The 18332-nt window shown below is 37.8% G+C and overlaps 1 protein-coding gene across 1 annotated transcript in view; it reads right to left on the bottom strand.

The window, feature by feature from the left end:
• LOC117329105 (teneurin-m-like) overlaps nucleotides 1–18332 on the bottom strand; it is a 191503-nt gene that overhangs the window by 130259 nt on the left and 42912 nt on the right. The window contains 1 exon segment of the mRNA XM_033886835.1: nucleotides 9756–9902. The gene's annotated coding sequence lies outside the window, so the exon portion shown is untranslated.

Below are 18332 nucleotides of genomic sequence, written 5' to 3'. Positions count from 1 at the left end.
CAAGGGAGATAACTCTGTAAATGATTGGTAAACCTGGTAGATCTATGGGTTCACTAGTATAAAATATAAAATGATGTGTGCCAGCTAAGAAAACAAACATATAATGGCACAAAAAAGGTCATTCTGGCAAATCGTGGACTGGTGCATTTTTGGCAACAAACATTTAGAAACTTGTTACCATACATAATATAATTTACATTTTCTACTGATAAACATGCGTAACCATGGCAATTGGATTTGTTTAAAGTTAGCAGATCTAAACAAAATATTGATCACTGCAGAAATTCAAATTTAAGCTTTTCATACTGATTTTTAAATTTGTAATTAAATTGAAGACACTGTTGCCGAAGCTTGACAGATGTTTGCAAATGCTATTACAGACTGATTTGAATTTACAATTCGATGAAGAACATCAGCTTCATTCCAATACAAGGGAAGATCAATTCTTATAAAAACATGATACATTGAGTAACAACCATCTCTGTCATTCATGAAGACTGCTACAGGCACAAACTCCAATTGGGAAAATGCTGAACATTTTCTGGCATTTAAGTGTTCTCAAATTCTTGATTCCAGATAATATACATGCCAGTATTTAAATACTAAATTTGTTTATTTTCTGCATTTCCATACCAAATATATTTATTTTTCTTATATTTGCATACAAAAAGTCTTATTCTAACACTGGTATGAAATTTACATATGATATTTGGTGTTAAGGATGCAAAACAGGAAATGATCTCGGTCTGAAATGGGATAAACATTTTGGTAGTCATCAACATGTCTATACCTTCCTTTTCTTGTTTCACTTAATTATACAGAAGACTACTGATTACCAAAAAAAACCAAACCTCATGTTCAGGCATAATTTTTAAATGAATAAATTCCATTTTTGCCCATTTTGTAATTATAATCCAAAACACTGAAAAACCATTCAACAATGTGTTTTACAATGTTTTATACTAGCTCAGTAATATTGTGTACTAGATCAATACTCAAATTTCTGTTTAACAAAACTGTTTCAATTAAGATAAAGCATGACTGCTATAACTTAAACACGTTCTAATGAGCCACTTCCTTTTCTGACTGGCTAGTGTGAGATAGCTCATTGATAAACAAAAAGCTCTTTATTTTAGGCAGTTTTTCCTTAAACAGTTAAGACTTTATATGCATGCATATTCTGGCTGTAATATGTGTGTTAGCTGCAATGTTAACTTTCCAGCAACAAAATACAGCTTTGCTTTTACAAAGCATTACACAAGCTTGTTAAAAGATTGTGATCTTCACCTGTAGCCTTGACCTTGTAGTCTTGACCTTGCAGCCTTGACCTTGTAGCCTTGACCTTGCAGCCTTGACCTTGTAGCCTTGCAGCCTTGACCTTGATATGCTACCATTCCTGTCTATATGTGTTTTGATGTTTCTTAAAAAAAAAGGAGCTTTTCGTATACCACACAGCTAGCTATCAATATATATCCTCTACTGATGACCTTGAACACAAAGACAAGGTTATGGAAGTTGTATGCTATATAATGTTAATTGTTGATAACATCTCCTGCCATACAAAGAACCTGTTCTGGCCTGGACACAAATTTAATCTAATTTGGATGGATGGTGAGAAGGACACTATAAATACTCCTTGTAGTTGTAGTAGTAGGGGTAAATTGGGACCAGACACCTTAATGATGTTCAATCTTGTTAGGACCATTTACTGGAAGTACCTGTCAGAAATGTGGTCGGAAACACTTAACACAACAGGGGAGTAGATATACACACCAAGATAGCAAAACCGTTCAAATTGTTTAAAGTTAATAATACTTTTCTTTCAACAAAATTCCATATAAAACCAGACCAAACGTGACTTTCACATTGACATCAGATCACAGTGAGGTCGCCATGACAATTTGATTATCAGGGTGTAAAATCCAACTTACATTCCATTATTGTGTCCATGTGTAACATAGGAGTCAGCTCTCTCTAACCAAAAACTAACTTTCACTGACAGTCATGGTAACATAAAGGGATAATCTCAAAACCTTAACTGATATTTAGATTCCAAAGAAATGATAAGATCTCAAGACTAACTTAAGATAGACATCAAAAATCATAACTTCAGTTTCATGTGTAGACTTTAAAACAGAATGGAGACTGTCAATATCATAAAGGGTATGCCAAAAAAAAGTGAATGTCCAAAAAATAAATGAATAAATAAATAAATTCAAAGCAATCAGATCATAATAAAATGATGAACTTTAGGATCTTATAATGGTAGCCAATAACATCAAGGGGTGATCTCAAAACCAAATTGTGGGGACACTGTCAACAACGTAAAAGATCCATGGGTTGGATAGTGTCAGTGAGAATCAGTGTGATCATACATAGGTATGCCCACATCACCAGCTACATGTGTATTTGCTGACCTGATAAAGCTACCTCGTGGCATTGCATGCATTTTTCAGCATCAATACCTATTAACATACAAGTTTGGAGCCGACCAGCTACATCAATACTCCGGGTAAATAGTTCATACTCACCTAAGTTTCCCTAAACATAACCAGACTGCAGAATATAGAATCCTGCCTGCCACTCATGTAAATAATTAATACATCTGAGGAAAAATAGACTATTGTAACTGCTAGTGATATGTCATTATCCTGTATCGGTGACATGGGAAAAAGACAAAGATGTTGTACAGTAAAACAATTGTACATATTTTACTAATGGCCGAGAGCACAGCAGTTAGAAATGAAGTATCCCCACATAACTAGACAATACAACTTCATGGATTTAAAATATATCATTAACCTCCGCATGGAGTGGAATTTGGAATCATGCCACTCCCCAATCCAGCCGTCAATTTCACAGCCAAGTCCTGGTGCTTTGTTGGTGTCACGGTGAAACACGATGTTTCCAGACAATTGTTGGTGTCACGGTGGTATATAGTGAACCACTTAGATACATCACTGTGTAGATATTAAGACTGAACTTTTCCAATGGCCCGTGTACCAATTTTTTATAAGCAAACAATCAGGTTTTTTTTAAATTTCAAAATTATGCCACAAACTAAATAGTACTGGGGTGGGATGGGGGTGAAGGATGTGGTTGGGATGGGGTTTGGGTTGGGATGGGGTTTGGGTTGGGGATGGGGTTTGGGTTGGGGATGGGGTTTGGGTTGGGGATGGGGTTTGGGTTGGGATGGGGTTTGGGTTGGGGATGGGGTTTGGGTTGGGGATGGGGTTTGGGTTGGGATGGGGTTTGGGTTGGGGATGGGGTTTGGGTTGGGATGGGGTTTGGGTTGGGATGGGGTTTGGGTTGGGGATGGGGTTGGGTGGGATTTGAATAATGGTACAAGCAAGATGAAACAAAAGACCAATCTGATAAGAAAAAAAAATGAAATTTTCATTGACAATTCAATTCCAAATGATTCTAGTAAACAAAGGATGGCAAAACAGCTGCCGTGACTGATGAGCACTTTGTAGCCAGATTTTGATGAATGACTTTTTAAATGCTTCACTGCTCTGGTAGGAAGCTGACTGATCCATAACCTACTTCCTATAGACTTGTTACCAAGCCTTTGGTTCCTGTGACCACCCACAATAGACCAATACGCCCCCAAACAAAATATCAAAGGGAGACAATCCAATAAAGATATCAACTGACCCAGATCATAAAATGACCATAAGTCTCTGACCTAGGGTAGTCAAACATGACTCCGCCATACCTCTTTATCTGTACCTTGTGAATGTGTGCCTTAACAGTGAAATTCAACCGATGTACTGAAAACTGATGTTTCAATTTCACATCTAACTGCTTTTTCTTGATAAATAGCCTTCAAATAAAACTATTTTATTAGCTGCATTGTGAAATAAAAAAATGAAAAAAGCATAATGAAACTTAACACATCGGTGATAGTTTAAATGAACACAAACAGGGAATGTTCATCAGTCTTCCTTTTACAATAAAATCGCTAATTAAAACTCCAGTAGAAGATTGATTTTACAGTTCCCACTCATAACACACGCAGTCCCACTCCAGATCCGAGTCATCTAACAAAACAGCAGGAAAGATGTATAACACTTTATCATTTTTGTGGACAAAAATTACTTTTCATCGACCCAGATGTAACTGAAACTGCACAAGGTAACAGACGAATAAAACAAGACTACAACCATCTATATACGCATCACCAACGAATGTAACAGTGCGCTTGGTTTGACAAACTACAAAATGTTTCAATTATTTCTGGGAAGTACACCACGGACCACAATTTACAGCAGCCCGATAACAATATTATGACAATCTAAGTATGTATGATAATACTCTCCCTCATTACAACCTCACAAAAGCCTGTTTTTCTGTGGTCACCAGACCATCCTGGATTAGATGTTCGTATAAAAAGATTGTGTCCCTGATTCTGCAGCTTCAACAAAGCGAGGAAATAATTGTCTTCAGGGTGGTTCAGGACTGATTGATTGACAAAGCTGCTGATAATGTCGCTCTGGTAAAAACAATTGTATAAACCTAATTACAGGATTGGAAAGGTAACCTTCATTTATTTTACAACATTGTGAATCAAGTTATATAACTTATACTAATCACTCTTGTTTGCCTGGGTGGAAGTGCTTGAGGGGTCTCAGTATGGGAGGAAACCTGAGGTATGTCAGTCCTGAAAATTGAACCCCGACCACCTAGGTGAAACACCCAACCACTCCATTTATTGGATTTCTGCAAGAGGTAGATGCAGAGGTCATGTCACTTTGGACTTGCATGTTGCTTTCCCTTTCAATTCGACAATGTGCCAAATTCTATTGTTTTCTACTGACATTCACTTTTATACTTTGTTTTTTTTTGCTAAGATATTTGGTGAACATACAAGATTTTACGAAGTTGCATCTCTGAAAATATTATTCCAGAAAAAAACCGAAGCATCCTGTTTTTTTTTGTTTTTTTTTCCAATTTACTATTAGCAAGAAAATCTACAAAAAAATTTGATTAAGTTACTAGCTAGTTTCATTAAACCAGGCCATCTCTGGATTCCACAATTTCAGATTTAGTCCCAACAAAATTGAAAATATTGGTGATATGAAGATTGCATCACTAAAATTGATAATTAGATTTTCTAGAGGATGAATCAAGATTTGCGTATCCAGGGCAGGCCTGGGTCCTGGGGAGACATCTGGGAGAGTCTGTATACAGTGTATGACCTGTACAAACTCAGAAAAATCTTCAAGGAAAATGATTATAACCTCTCAAAAGATAGAGTGGCATATGCCCATGATAAAGTTTTAATTTAATTATATTTCACTTAAATCAAATTGGCAGCCTGCTGTAGAAAAACTGAAATACTATCTTACTTGAATATATATAGACAACTGCATGTCTGGCTTAAAAATGATAGCATGACTGTTAAAAGAAATCTTGTTGAAATGTTGAAGTGTATATATTTCAGAATCATTTTTTTGTTCATACCCATCAGTTTTAGAACCATTCTACCAAATCAGAAACACATATTGCTGTCAGAATAACTGAAAACCCTTCCTATTGCCACCTGTATCTTGCAATCGACACAAACAGTTCAAAATAGTTTTCTTTTGAATAAACATGTCAGTTGGAATGGTTTCTTATAAAACAGAACACCGCTTTTTTAGGTCGCAAACCAGCAGATGTGCCACCTCTTTCTTGTCCAAAGTGAATTGTTTATAAGTAAGACCACAAAACTATAAACTCTACAATGTTGTGTTTACATTTGAGCTGATTTGAAGTTGGCTGAAACATACCCATCTATTTGTAAAGTATGCCACCGTTTACTGTTTTACTGGAGATCATCCAAAGCCAGACTGCCAGTTTACTCCTGGTTGGTGAACAGTTTGATCATTTAAATGTCATTCCATCTGGAAATTTGGGAACTCTGCAGTTTTACTATTTTCTCAGAGAGCAGTCTATAAATGCTTGTCTATGACAGATTCTGTCTATACTGAAATGTATAGGCTTCTCGATCAGAGTGTTGAGTAGTAATCCAACCACACCTCTCACAATTGTCTTCCATAACAAATCATACAAACATATTCCATTTTTTCTATTTTGTAGATCATTAAAGAAAACAAGAATTACACATAATTAGACTTGCTTCTCCTGCTTTGTCAGTATAGTAAGTTTTAAGCAAACTCCAAAACCTACATTTGATAGTAATGGAATCACTCTATATTCATTATGGACATGTGTTAATATTGATTCATTGCAAAGCAAATATAATTTTTTTCAAAATCACTCATTTCGCAAAATTGCCTAAATAATTGTCATTTTCATTCCAAACATTCACTCTTTTGGAAAAGCGAGAAGAAATTACATCCATTATAATTGTAGAATTTATTCCACTAAATACTAACCTTTATGTCAACTGAAGAAGCACTAAATATTTTATATCAATTTCTCAAAATACAAGGTTTTTAGCCCAAAAATACAGCAAAAAATAAAATTTACATAATCTGTAGGGTGTACGTGTTGAAATGTCCATACTATAATGTAACTATATTCTCCAGGTCTGGTTGAAATAATATAAATGTCCTCTATGTGATCTAAACAATGCACCAGGTTTGGTTAAACTTTTCATCAATGGACTTGAATACAAAACTTAAAGGGAAATGTTGATGCCATTGTTGTTTTAAAAGTGACACCATATTCTTCCTTCCCAACTTAACCTGCAGGCGAGACAAAAATTAAGATATGTCATTTCTGCATCTTAATTGGCCAATTAATATGCAGTGTTTTCTGCCATGGAATGGCATGTGATACAAGGTGTTATTATCATTCCTCTGTGGTCTTGTTGTACAGACATTTAATTTTCAATTTGCACAGTTCCCCACAAACATCTAAGACATGCTTTGGCCGGTGCTGATGATGTTACCACTCAGATCTTGTTTTTATACATAGCTCCACTCATTAACACAATTTGTCCGCCATTAACACTTGGGAGTTGGTGAATATAGTAAAATGCAGGCAAGAAGGTTTACAATTAATCAAGATTGGAAAAAATGAAATGGAAAGTACATCATTAAATTGACAACAATGCAAAGTACATAAATAATCTGTCCTCCAGCAAAGAAGAGCTACCATTTCAAAGACTTCTCAACTTCCCACAGCAGACATAATCATACAAGAAGCCAAAAGGTGTGTATAGTGCTTAGTTATTGATGAATCTGAGCAAAAACTTCGGAAATGATGATAAAGTCTGACGAAAATTGGCTCCAAGCATAAGATTCACCACCTTTATACAGGTTTACTAGTAATACATAGAAAACAAACATCGTTTTAATGATTTATTAGGTAACAAATCTTCCAAAAAACAATTTTCCAATTTTATAACCAACATTAATCACTACAAAAATTTGAAATTGAAAACTAAACTTAATTAAAATGTATTTTAGAATTTAGTAAACATCATCAGTATGATTTTCAAATCTAATGACGGCATTAATCATCAGAATTTAATTAAAATAGATTAAATCTTATTGTAAACATCCTTGTTATATCTATCTAAATTTTAAGCCAGTTGTAATATAGTCCGCAGACTATTGAACAGAACTTTCGAGCGGTATATTGACGTGAAACATGTATATTTATAGAAGGACCATACTCAACATCCAGTTACAATGTAATATTGGAGGACTGCATGTGGTAAGTTGGGAAACTTTGCTAGCGAAATCATCCAATATGTCTGAATCTCAGACATTTTAATTCCACGAAAGATCACATTGCATTACAGCAGAAAAGCGACTTGGTTCTCTTTGATGTATAGGATGCAGAGATTTTTTTGATAATCAACCTCAAAGCGTTTCCTTTTTTTAAGTCAAAGAAATACAAACCTTGTATTCATGAACACCTCATCACAAGAAGCTCCAATTTAATGCTGTCTTACTTGAAGAACTTAGCTTCAGAACTTTCCTGATAGTACAATGTTGTATAAAAAGACAGCTGTATTGGTTCAAATTTTCAGGAAGGAAACATTTTCAAATACTTTTAAATGTTTTTTAAATAACTATTTTTGTCCCTTGGTCCAGAGAAATATTTGGTCCTTGGTTTCAGAGAAATGTTTTCAGTCTTCGGTTAATAGAAATGATTTTGTTCAAGGAAATGTTTTTAAGTTCCTGGAATCAGTTTTTTGGTTCTTAACATCTATACATTTCTGGATGAGAGGAATATTTTGGTTTGGTCTGACAGTCTGTATATTTCTGGATGAGAGGAATATTTTGGTTTTGTCTGTATACCTTCTGTATATTTCTGGGATGATAGTTTGGTTTTGTCTGTATATCTGTTTTTGTTATGTCCCTAGGAGAGTATTGCTGACACAGAGCCTGCTCCTGCTAGTGTTATGATCGGGGTCTGTCCCCAAGGGGTAATTCTACACTCTTGATCACAAACTGTAGAGCTTTCACAGCTGTATAAAATATTGATACATCTCATACATACACACTCTGCTCACAGAATCATTCAACTTATCAAGTCTGTAAGCTAGCAGTAAAATATTTCAAATACAAGCAGTAATCATAGATTTTAATAATTTAATAATCTTATATCTTTTCATTCAATCGCAAAAATTGTAATTAAGCAATATAATGAATTCCTATATTTCTAGCTAAAACTTAAAATAATGCAGGAGTATTTACATGGGGGTAATAATATCTACCCTACCTATACATTTCTCTAGAGGTAAGCTTGTATAGATTTGGTCATGTCTCTGGCCGACAGCCTTGACCTGCTGTTCAGAGAGCTGTCAGGCCTGTGATGTTAGTCTATATTCACTCTCCCCTGTCAGGGATGAAAGGACACTGTCCTTCAGAACGGTAGTAACAACTCTTTGTTGAAATGAATATGTCAGTCTAAAGGGGAAATATGACCATAAATCCATATTCTCATATTTCTAAATTAAGGGCACTGTGTCCAGTATTTTGGACTAATGACCTCTACATCATGTTCACTACCAAATAACCATCACTAGGTATATTTTGAAAGAGTGGACAGTGTCCAGTCACCCAGACCTGTCGAATTCAGTGTCCTTTGTGAGAACACAATATACCAGGTCTCTTCGCCCTGTGGTGATATTTGTCCAGTTCCTGTACCTTTACTGATACACTGTCAAAATCCATCGTGCACTACGGATGCAATTTACTAATACAGACAATACGTACCTAATATAGTGTCCACTGTACGGAGCTCTCCATCAACTTATCAGACTGTATGAGGTTTGACGCGTGTAAATATTTTGTAAATGTTTTGTATCCATTAACCCTAACAAACCAACAAATACTGTTTGTCCCAAGTTGTTATGTTTTTTTTCTTTATTTATTTCACAGGTCTTACGTCCACATCGGACATTTAGTATCAATCTATGTCCCTTAGAGTGTGAGTGACCAGTGTTTTAATCCGTGTAAACCGTGAGTGACCGGTGTTTTAAGTCTGTGTAAACCGTGAGTGACCAGTGTTTTAAGTCTGTGTAAACCGTGAGTGACCAGTGTTTTAAGTCTGTGTAAACCGTGAGTGACCGGTGTTTTAAGTCTGTGTAAACGGTGAGTGACCGGTGTTTTAAGTCTGTGTAAACCGTGAGTGACCAGTGTTTTAAGTCTGTGTAAACCGTGAGTGACCGGTGTTTTAAGTCTGTATATAAACCGTGAGTGACCAGTGTTTTAAGTCTGTGTAAACCCTGTATACATGACAGTGGACTAGTAACATACTTGTGGTACACACAGAGACTAACCACTCACCTATACAGATGGAGCACGGCCTGGACCACCATCCACTGCATGTAAATGTCCAGGGACTGTCCAGTATAAACATTCAATCACATCCTAGTGGAACACATTCTGGTTATAATCCACTGGTATAACACTACAGGTCGTCCTCCAGTCAGTCTGTAAAGGAGAGAAGAGAGCTATTCATTATCCCATACCTACAACACACTCTCTCCATTCATACAGCTGTAGTGTAACTGACAGTCTGTAACATGGCACAGTCAGCATCTAGTCACACACAGACCAATCATAGAGGCAACAGCCTGACCTCTGACCTCCAGGTTTGATAGACACACAGCCACTGAATCTATACCACTTTCAATTTCGAATGAGGTTTTCGGGTCCCCACACCAGTTTATAATTGGCGATTTTCTCTGGGTTATGGTGTGGTCAGGAGACCGCCACCGTCACCTAGCTGTATAACAGATCTGGCTGCTGAAGCTGGGATAATGATCCCACTGAGTGCATTGTTTTTATCTTCTGCATGTTTGGCTTTAAACAACAGGAAGGCATGGCCCTATAACAATACATATGTAAACAATGCCGAGGGCCTATTATAGTGTGTAAGCTATGAGGTTATATATAAGGATGTGTTATGTGTAAGCTATGAAGTTATATATAAGGATGTGTTATGTGTAATCTATGAGGTTATATATAAGGATATGTTATGTGTAAGCTATGAAGTTATATATAAGGATGTGGTTTGTGTAAGCTATGAGGTTATATATATATAAGGATGTGGTTTGTGTAAGCTATGAGGTTATATATATATAAGGATGTGGTTTGTGTAAGCTATGAGGTTATATATAAAGATGTGTTATGTGTAAGCTATGAGGTTATATATAAGGATGTGGTTTGTGTAAGATATAAGGTTATATATAAGGATGTGGTTTGTGTAAGCTATGAGGTTATATATAAGGATGTGGTTTGTGTAAGATATAAGGTTATATATAAGGATGTGTTATGTGTAAGCTATGAGGTTATATATAAGGATGTGTTATGTGTAAGATATGAAGTTATATATAAGGATGTGTTATGTGTAAGCTATGAAGTTATATATAAGGATGTGTTTTGTGTAAGCTATGAGGTTATATATATATAAGGATGTGGTTTGTGTAAGATATGAAGTTATATATAAGGATGTGTTATGTGTAAGCTATGAAGTTATATATAAGGATGTGGTTATGTGTAAGCTATGAGGTTATATATATATAAGGATGTGGTTTGTGTAAGATATGAAGTTATATATAAGGATGTGTTATGTGTAAGCTATGAGGTTATATATAAGGATATGTTATGTGTAAGCTATGAGGCTATATATAAGGATGTGGTTTGTGTAAGATATAAGGTTATATATAAAGATGTGTTTTTTTTTTGTGGAGAGACATGGCGAGGAGATTGCTACAGAAAAAAGAGGTAGTAGAGGGTAACTTAGGGCACATCGATGGAGACAACACATGGAAGAAGGGGACAGAGAAGAATGGAGATAAAAAAGAAATGGAACTGAAGACAGAATGAGACAAAGGAGCAAAGAAAAAGAACAGGAGAATTTGTCAACACAGAGATAGGATAAAATTGTACAAGGGCTCGAAGGCAAGATTAATTGTGATCAGAGCGAATAGATGACTTAGTGGGTTAAGTAATTCTTAGATTTTAATTTGTGTTGTATTATACAACTGTGTGTTGTTGTTCAACAGAATCAATTCACTACTGTATGGACAGTATAGGTAGGAAGTAGGCTCCTTCAATACCAGCATCATATCACTACATCGTCATCACCCTTCAGCCTCAGCAGCAATTATTTTTCAGAAACTGCCCTCACAGGGAATACAGGTGTGAAATGACCTAAATCTAATCAAAGTAATCATAACATGGGCTCCCTATCATAACAATCTATGTTTACTGATGTAACAGTCCCAGTGTGTGGGACTAGGGAGGGGTGGGAGGTACACCACATATATCCCCAGCCCCCCCCCCCCCCCCCCCCCCCTTCTCAGGACCAAAGAAAGACCCACAGTGTAGCTAAGAGAGTGAGAAGATTGAGGAGATAGAGCCATCACTGGACCATCAATACCTCTTCTTCATCTTACTGGGAAGAGAACCCTCATTACTCTCCCCCACAGTCCTTATCACCACACATCACACCAAACCCTCACACTGGGGGCCATCGGATCCCTTCATAGAGGACTTTCAAACAGGGGCTAGAGAAACAAAGCCTTCTATGTCACAGAGAGGAAGTCTCCGGAGGTTCTATCATATCACCATTAGAGGAAGGAGCATTACAACTGTCATCAATCAAATATTGTTTTAAATAGGTAATACTATAGGCTTAACACCCACCCATCACACCATGTAACTGTATCAACGCCTTAACCCATCATAGACTGTAAGTTGTCTGTTACTTCACAGTACCAGGGCCACTGACACGGTTCTCTGTTGTACATTTGATTTTACTTTTTAAAACTGAGGTTCAATGAAAAACACTGAAGGCGTCATCACACCGAGGTATAACGGAAGGAAACTGTCACATCTGTTTTACTATAATGACTCAATTTCCTACTTTAAAAAGTATCTTTTTAGGTTTTTGTTGGCAAACATTTTACATCGAGAAAACACAATATACATTTGTCAGAAAAGGAAATACACAACTTTCTCCGAAATGCAATATTATGTAAAAATGTAATATTATGTAAGAATGTAATATTTTAAAGCTCCATCATAAATCACAGACCTCAGATTGTAATAACTTACTTATCTACCACAGTAAAAATATCCGAGTTCATTTTCTAATGTCAAGTTTAAAAGGTTAGAAAATTGCCCAAACTACAAGCTTTAATTGTCAACCATCCACTGATGTTAATAAGTTTTCTGCCAATGATAAGTTTGTCCTATCCGAATGACTTGAGTATTAGGCTCTCAGCTACTTAAGTGGGTGGAGTACTATAACAACTGTCATGGCTGGCTGTCTGAGGGGACTTTTAAGAGGGACTGGAAGGAAGGGGGCTATGTGGAGGGGGACTTGAGAGGAATAGGAGGGGGGTGTCCGGGGGACTTGAAAGGGGCAGATTTACTGTTGCAGCTGTCAGCTAGGATATTACATCAGAAAAAGAGAATGTATTTTTTCTATAACAACAGCTGTCCTGTCAACTCCCTCCCTGAAACATTCCCTTCGCCCCTTACTTTCCCCCGGTGTCAAGAGAAAACAAGAATATTCTCTATACATCTCGTCATATTCTATGTCAGGATCTCCTCATAAACAAACTTAAAAAAGGGTCTACAGAGAAACAAAGGATTCTTCTTCGTCATTAATTAGTAACACATTTCAACATCAGCAACAAGACCTTCGTCAGCTTGCTATTCAGTTCATTAGTGGCAGCCATCCCATAATATCACCTGACAAGGGTACACCCGAGTACATTTGTCACCACAGTTTCAGAAAGGATTCACATTTCATGATATCAATTTGATAAAGCTCTAGCTTTTTTAAACTTGTGAAAGAAATACCTTGTGTAAAAGCAACACTACAAACAATAATATGAAAATCAAGACGATGGGGGGACATTGTGATGTCCAGCCTCAGTAGAAAACCTGAGCTTGACTCTACCATCCACAAGTTGCTTATTTTTTAATCTTGTTTTCTGCATCATCTTTTCCAATGTGTCAACAAATTAATTCTGATAACATCACGGTTCTTTTAGGCGCATACAGGAAATATCATTTAATCTTTAGAAAATGTTCAAATCAAATAAAATAATGATATTAGATAATGCATCTGTCATAGATGTCAAGGGACTCAGATAAGGAAGTGGTACATCATATTCATCCTCTTTACCATGTATCCCAATATTATTTGTCTTATGACAATTGATTAGAAGATATGGTCAAAATGTCTATACTGACCAATAAGCTTCTATGACCACTTAATATTCCAGACACATAAACCACAGTGATGCTTGTCTGCCAAACATGAAATGTCACTCAGTGCAAGACATTTACCTTTCCTCTGGTACTGAAATGTCTGCCTCTGGTCCCTGTGTTAATATCCTACATATTTCTTCAGAGGATTTTGGATTGTGACAAGGAAAAGGGGGATGAGGGGGGATATGGTGGATGATGTATCCCACATCACATCTGGACTGTGAAACACTGCCATTTAGTCAGGAGACTTCCACTGATGTGCAGACAAAAGGTAATACAAGATACAGTTCATTATCACACATCAGTAATGCCATGACAGACCATCTTCCTCACACCAAGCAGACAGCAGTATAGTCAACTCCACAACAGCATAAGTATGTAAGGTATACATCACCAAGTGATTTTAAACCTTGTTACATTTGGATTCTCAATATTTAAGAGGCTGCAAAATGAAAATACATGTATGTTTGTTTCATGGTAATTCAAAACTTTACCCCAGAAAATTGGTTCACGGAATGTTTTGGTTGGCGAAACAGGGAAGCCTTGGAAACAATAGGTGTATATAGTGACCAGCCGGGGCCTCAGAGTCTGGCAAAAGGTGTAGAAATAAATAACTATCCAGTATTTTCACTGTGTTTTTCACCCCATGATGGAGCCGGAATTCAGATGGGCATAACAACACATCACTGGTAGCTGGCAAAACATCGGAATATTGTGTGGTACAGCCCTGTCACCATCTTAGTAGTACCTCACATCACATTGTCTAATCAGACAAACCAACTTCACAACTAGACGCAGTAATAGGGGCAAATAATACAAATGGATATATATGGGGGCTCAATGATACAAAATGAGGAAATAATGAAATGTATCCATCTGACCTCGTTCTTTTGAAGGTCTGTATAAAGTGGAGCGGCTTTGGTACCTCAGGGACAGAGAGGACGGCTTTGGTACCTCAGGGACAGAGAGGACGGCTTTGGTACCTCAGGGACAGAGAGGACGGCTTTGGTACCTCAGGGACAGAGAGGTAGGCTTTGGTACCTCAGGGACAGAGAGGTAGGCTTTGGTACCTCAGGGACAGAGAGGTAGGCTTTGGTACCTCAGGGACAGAGAGGACGGCTTTGGTACCTCAGGGACAGAGAGGACGGCTTTGGTACCTCAGGGACAGAGAGGTAGGCTTTGGTACCTCAGGGACAGAGAGGTAGGCTTTGATACCTCAGGGACAGAGAGGTAAGCTTTGGTACCTCAGGGACAGAGAGGTAGGCTTTGATACCTCAGGGACAGAGAGGTAGGCTTTGGTACCTCAGGGACAGAGAAGTAGGCTTTGGTACCTCAGGGACAGAGAGGTAGGCTTTGGTACCTCAGGGACAGAGAGGTAGGCTTTGGTACCTCAGGGACAGAGAGGTAGGCTTTGGTACCTCAGGGACAGAGAGGTAGGCTTTGGTACCTCAGGGACAGAGAGGTAGGCTTTGGTACCTCAGGGACAGAGAGGTAGGATTTGGTACCTCAGGGACAGAGAGGTAGGCTTTGGTACCTCAGGGACAGAGAGGTAGGCTTTGGTACCTCAGGGACAGAGAGGTAGGCTTTGGTACCTCAGGGACAGAGAGGTAGGCTTTGGTACCTCAGGGACAGAGAGGTAAGCTTTGGTACCTCAGGGACAGAGAGGTAAGCTTTGGTACCTCAGGGACAGAGAAGTAGAGTACCAGTTCTGTATGACAGGTTCAGTAAGTCGACTATATATCATGGACTATTCTAGTCAGTATCTAACTGCATGAGACAGTCATCGGGAACAGCCATCACCTCCTCCATTCCTATATAGACTAATGCATTCTTTTGATGAATCTGCATTTCTTTCTGTTATAATATATTGGATTTTTTCCAGACATTTCCCCAAAGAAAATTTGGAGAATTTTCCAGAGTTGCTGATTGGACAGGAAGATGGATCGTCTGTCTCATGACAAATGTGTGATTTAGTATTATCCCATCTGAGGTCTGTATTGTATTGCAGGAAGTGTCATAAAAAGGAAGTCTACAGGAGAATTCTCACCACTACCTATAGACAAATGATTCTCATCACTACCTAGACAAACGATTCTCATCACTACCTAGACAAACGATTCCCATCACTACCTAGACAAACAGTTCTCATCACTACCTAGACAAACGATTCTCATCACTACCTAGACAAACGATTCTCATCACTACCTAGACAAACGATTCTCATCACTACCTAGACAAACGATTCCCATCACTACCTAGACAAATGGTTCTCATCACTACCTAGACAAATGGTTCTCATCACTACCTAGACAAACGATTCTCATCACTACCTAAACAAACGATTCTCATCACTATAATACCTAGACAAACAGTTCTCACCACTACCTAGACAAACGGTTCTCATCACTACCTAGACAAACAGTTCTCATCACTACCTAGACAAACAGTTCTCACCACTATAGACAAACAGTTCTCATCACTACCTAGACAAACGATTCGCATCACTACCTAGACAAACAGTTCTCACCACTACCTAGACAAACAGTTCTCACCACTACCTAGACAAACAGTTCTCACCACTACCTAGACAAACGGTTCTCATCACTACCTAGACAAACGATTCTCATCACTACCTAGACAAACGGTTCTCATCACTACCTAGACAAACAGTTCTCATCACTACCTAGACAAACGGTTCTCACCACTACCTAGACAAACGATTCTCATCACTACCTAGACAACAGTTCTCATCACTACCTAGACAAACAGTTCTCATCACTACCTAGACAAACAGTTCTCATCACTACCTAGACAAACAGTTCTCATCACTACCTAGACAAACAGTTCTCATCACTACCTAGACAAACAGTTCTCATCACTACCTAGACAAACAGTTCTCATCACTACCTAGACAAACGATTCTCATCACTACCTAGACAAACAGTTCTCATCACTACCTAGACAAACAGTTTCTCATCACTACCTAGACAAACAGTTCTCATCACTACCTAGACAAACAGGTTCTCATCACTACCTAGACAAACAGTTCTCATCACTACCTAGACAAACAGTTCTCATCACTACCTAGACAACATGTTCTCATCACTACCTAGACAAACAGCTCTCATCACTACCTAGACAAACAGTTCTCATCACTACCTAGACAAACAGTTCTCACCACTACCTAGACAAACAGTTCTCATCACTACCTAGACAAACGATTCTCATCACTACCTAGACAACTGGTTCCCATCACTACCTAGACAAATGGTTCTCACCACTACCTAGACAAATGGTTCTCACCACTACCTAGACAAATGGTTCTCACCACTACCTAGACAAATGGTTCTCACCACTACCTAGACAAATGGTTCTCATCACTACCTAGACAAACGATTCTCATCACTACCTAGACAAACGATTCTCATCACTACCTAGACAAACGATTCTCATCACTACCTAGACAAACAGTTCTCATCACTACCTAGACAAACAGTTCTCATCACTACCTAGACAAACAGTTCTCATCACTACCTAGACAAACAGTTCTCATCACTACCTAGACAAACAGTTCTCATCACTACCTAGACAAACGATTCTCATCACTACCTAGACAAACGATTCTCATCACTACCTAGACAAACAGTTCTCATCACTACCTAGACAAACAGTTCTCATCACTACCTAGACATTCTCACCACTACCTAGACAAACAGTTCTCACCACTATCTAGACAAACGATTCTCATCACTACCTAGACAAACAGTTCTCATCACTACCTAGACAAACAGTTCTCATCACTACCTAGACAAACGATTCTCATCACTACCTAGACAAACGATTCTCATCACTACCTAGACAAACAGTTCTCATCACTAACTAGACAAATGGTTCTCATCACTACCTAGACAAACAGTTCTCATCACTACCTAGACAAATGGTTCTCATCACTATAATACCTAGACAAACAGTTCTCATCACTACCTAGACAAATGGTTCTCATCACTACCTAGACAAACGATTCTCATCACTACCTAGACAAACGATTCTCATCACTACCTAGACAAACAGTTCTCATCACTACCTAGACAAATGGTTCTCACCACTACCTAGACAAATGGTTCTCACCACTACCTAGACAAATGGTTCTCACCACTACCTAGACAAATGGTTCTCATCACTACCTAGACATTCTCATCACTACCTAGACAAATGGTTCCCACCACTACCTAGACAAATGGTTCTCACCACTATAATACCTAGAATCGAAGTTTTGTTTTCATTATAAACTTCTGCTCATTTGAATCTTCCTGTTTTCGACCTTCAAATTTCCTACAATTAGCATTTTTATTTTTATTACCGATTTCTAAAATATTAAGCTTTTTTTTTTTTGCCAAGATTTGTGTGAGTTACTAAACATAGGTTAAGAGTTTGGCATAAAAGTTAGTTATTTTGAGTGGCAGCCTGACCATCATTACATGTATCTAACCACACCCTGCTGATCGAGTCTCCTCGATGTATGCCTGATCAGATATTCTGGTGTCCTATCACAGCTGGGGCCATCACAGACAGGTCTGTGGCAGAAATATCTATGATCACACCACTATTCTTCCAACTGACATTTTCTGTAAA

Source organism: Pecten maximus, chromosome 6, assembly GCF_902652985.1.
Source record: "Pecten maximus chromosome 6, xPecMax1.1, whole genome shotgun sequence".
Lineage (NCBI taxonomy): Eukaryota > Metazoa > Mollusca > Bivalvia > Pectinida > Pectinidae > Pecten > Pecten maximus.
The sequence above is the reverse complement of the archived record's forward strand: the minus strand, read 5'-3'. Positions and strand labels throughout refer to the sequence as shown.